This window comes from Sciurus vulgaris (genome assembly GCF_902686455.1).
Source record: "Sciurus vulgaris genome assembly, chromosome: X".
Classification (NCBI taxonomy): Eukaryota; Metazoa; Chordata; class Mammalia; order Rodentia; family Sciuridae; genus Sciurus; species Sciurus vulgaris.
This window is the reverse complement of record NC_136471.1, coordinates 123218350-123222605: the sequence shown is the minus strand read 5'-3', so window position 1 is coordinate 123222605 and position 4256 is coordinate 123218350.

Below are 4256 nucleotides of genomic sequence, written 5' to 3'. Positions count from 1 at the left end.
AGTTTTAGTAAGCATTTATCAATCTTGTTTATCTTTTCAAAGAACCAACTCTTTGTTTCATTGATCCTTTGTATTTTTTTTATTCTCAAGTTTATTGATTTCCTTCCTTCTACTGGTTTTGGAATTGGCTTTTTCAAGGGCCTTCGGGTACATCATTAGGTTGTTTATTAGGGATCTTACAGATTTTCTTATGTAGGAACTCATAGCTATAAACTTTCCTCTTAGAACTGCCTTCATAGTGTCCCAGAGGTTCTAGTATGTTGTATCACTCTTCTCATTTGAATCTAAGAATTTTTTAATTTCTCCCTTGATTTCTTCTATCACCCATTCATCTTTCAAAAGTGTATTGTTCAAAAGTGTATTGTTTGTCAAATTTCTGTAGTGGTTTGTCATATTGATTTCTAATTTCATTTCATCATGATCTGATAAGATGCAAGGAATTATAACAATTTTTTTGTATTTGCTAAGAGTCACTTTGTGGCATTAAATGTGGTCTATTTTGGAAAAGATTATATGAACTGCTGAGAATAAAGTGTGTCATTGGATAAAATATTCTATAGATGTCTGTTAAGTCCATTTGATTTATATTATTTTTCAGGTTCAAAGAGTCTTTACCAAGTTTATGTCTGGATGACCTAGGTAAGAGAGGTGTGTTGAAGTTACCCAGTATTATTGTACTGGGGTCTATCTGAGGCTTCAATTTGAGTAGTGTCTCTTGTATATAATTAGTTGTACCCACATTCGGGCCATAAATATTTTATTATTGTTATATATTCTTGTTAAATGTTTCCCTTTACCAATATGAAGTGACCTTCTTTATCTCCTCTAGTTAATTTTTGAAGTCTGCTTTGTCAGATAAGAGCAGCTACTTTTTCTTGTTTTCAGGCTTCATTCCCTTGGTATATCAATTTCCGTTCTTTCATTTTCAGTCTGTGGCTGTCTTTGCCTGTAAAATGCATCTCTTGCAAATATATAATTGTGTCTTGTTTTTTAATCCATTCTGCCAGCCTATGTCTCTTAATTGGAGAATTGAGATCATTTATATTCAACATTCTTATAGAGGGATGTTTATTAATTCCTGATATTTTGATTTATTTATAATGTTTCATTTGGTCCTATTTCACATTTGCTTAGCTACTCTTCAAATGATATTTGTGTATTCTGGGGTTTGTTTGTTTTTCTTCTGTGTGGAGTATTTCTTTAACTAAGTTGCTGCTTATTGTGGAAGGTTTTTATCGTCTTTGACTTTGAAGGATAGCTTTGCTGGATGTAGTAGTCTTGGTTGATGGTTATTTTCTTTCAGGTCTTGGAACACATCATTCCAAACCCTTCTGACTTATAATTGTGCTGAGAAATCAGAAGTGATTCTGATTGGCTTGCCTCTGTGACCTGGCATTTTTTTCTCTTGAGGCTTTTAAAATTCTATCCTTGTTGTGTATGTTAGACATTCTAATTATAATGTGTTGTGGAGGGATTTTATTTATCTTTTATATTGAGGTTCTGTGTGCCTCCATATTTGGCTGTCTTTCTTATTCTGAAAGTTTGGAAATTTTTCTGTTACTATTTCCCTGAAGAGGTTAGCCATTCCATTAGCCTGCATTTCACAACCCTCCTCAATTCCATTAATTCTTTTTTTTTTCTGTTTTTTTTTTTTTCAGGATTTTTTTTTTTTATTGTAAACAAATGGGATACATGTTGTTTCTCTGTTTGTACATGGCGTAAAGGCATACATACCATTTGTGTAATCATAAATTTACATAGAGTAATGTTGTTTGATTCATTCTGTTATTTTTTCCCTTCCCCCCACCCCTCCCACCCCTCTTTTCCCTCTATACAGTACTTCCTTCCTCCATACTTGCCCCCCTCTCTAACCCTAACTCTAACCCTAACACTAACCCTTCCCTCCCCCTCATTATGTGTCATCCTCCACTTATTAGCGATATCATTCGTCCCCTGGCTTTTTGAGATTGGCTTATCTCACTTAGCATGATATTCTCCAATTTCATCCATTTGCCTGCAAATGCCATAATTTTATCATTCTTTATGGCTGAGTAATATTCCATTGTATATATATACCACAGTTTCTTTATCCACTCATCAATTGAAGGGCATCTAGGTTGGTTCCACAGTCTGGCTATTGTGAATTGAGCAGCTATGAACATTGATGTGGCTGTATCTCTGTAGTATGCTGATTTTAAGTCCTTTGGGTATAGGCCAAGGAGTGGGATAGCTGGGTCGAATGGCGGGTCCATTCCAAGTTTTCTAAGGAATCTCCACACTGCTTTCCAGAGTGGCTGCACTAATTTTCAACCCCACCAGCAATGTATGAGTGTACCTTTCTCCCCACATCCTCGCCAACACCTGTTGTTGCTCGTATTCTTGATAATCGCCATTCTAATTGGGGTGAGATGGAATCTTAGGGTGGTTTTGATTTGCATTTCTCTTATTACTAGAGATGTTGAGCATTTTTCCATATGTTTGTTGATTGCTTGTAGATCTTCTTCTGTGAAGTGTCTATTCATTTCCTTAGCCCATTTGTTGACTGGATTATTTGAATTCTTGGAGTAGAGTTTTTTGAGTTCTTTATAGATTCTGGAGATTAGTGCTCTATCTGAAGTATGATTGGCAAAGATATTCTCCCACTCTGTAGGCTCTTTCTTCGCATTGCTGATAGTTTCCTTTGCTGAGAGAAAGCTTTTTAGTTTGAATCTATCCCAGTGGTTGATTCTAGCTTTTATTTCTTGTGCTATGGGAGTCCTGTTAAGGAAGTCTGGTCCTAGACCAACAAGGTGAAGATTTGGACCTACTTTTTCTTCTATAATCTGCAGGGTCTCTGGTCTGATTCCGAGGTCCTTAATCCATTTTGAGTTTAGTTTCGTGCATGGTGAGAGATATGGGTTTAGTTTCATTCTGTTGCATATGGATTTCCAATTCTCCCAGCACCATTTGTTGAAGAGGCTATCTTTTCTCCATTGCATATTTTTGGCCCCTTTGTCTAGTATGAGAAAATTGTATTTATTTGGGTTTGTGTCCGTGTCCTCTATTCTGTACCATTGATCTACCTTTCTATTTTGGTACCAATACCATGCCGTTTTTGTTACTATTGCTTTGTAATAGAGTTGAAGATCTGGTATTGCAATACCCCCTGTTTCACTCTTCCTGCTAAGGATTGCTTTAGCTATTCTGGGTTTCTTATTCTTCCAGATGAATTTCATAATTGCTTGCTCTATTTCTGTAAGGTACGTCATTGGGATTTTAATTGGAATTGCATTGAATTTGTATAGCACTTTAGGTAGTATGGCTATTTTGACAATATTAATTCTTCCTATCCAAGAACATGGAAGATCTTTCCATCTTCTAAGGTGTTCTTTAATTTCTTTCTTTAGTGTTGTATAGTTCTCATTGTAGAGGTCTTTCACCTCTTTTGTGAGATTGATTCCCAAGTATTTTATTTTTTTCGAGGCTATTGTGAATGGGGTAGTTTTCCTAATTTCTCTTTCCGAAGATTCATCACTTATGTATAAAAATGCGTTGGATTTACAAGCATTGATCTTGTAACCTGCTACTTTACTGAATTCACTTATGAGTTCTAAGAGTTTTCTGGTGGAATTTCCAGGTTCCTCTAAATATATAATCATGTCATCAGCGAACAGGGATAGTTTGAGTTCTTCTTTTCCAATTCGTATCCCTTTAATTTCTTTGGTTTGTCTAATTGCTCTGGCCAGAGTCTCAAGAACGATGTTGAATAGAAGTGGTGAAAGAGGGCATCCCTGCCTTGTTCCAGTTTTTAGGGGGAATGCTTTCAGTTTTTCACCATTTAGAATGATATTGTCCATGGGCTTAGCATAAATGGCCTTTACAATGTTAAGGAATGTTCCCACTATCCCTATTTTTTCTAGTGTTTTGAGCATGAAGGGGTGCTGTATTTTATCAAATGCTTTTTCTGCATCTATTGAAATAATCATGTGATTCTTGACTTTAAGTGTATTAATATGGTGAATTACGTTTATTGATTTCCTGATGATGAACCAACCTTGCATCCCTGGGATGAAACCCACTTGATCATGGTGCACTATCTTTTTAATATGTTTTTGTATGCGATTTGCTAAAATTTTGTTGAGAATTTTTGCGTCGATGTTCATTAAGGATATTGGTCTGAAATTTTCTTTCCTTGATGAGTCTCTGTCTGGTTTAGGTATCAGTGTGATATTGGCTTCATAGAATGAGTTTGGGAGGGTTCCCTCCTCTTCTATTTT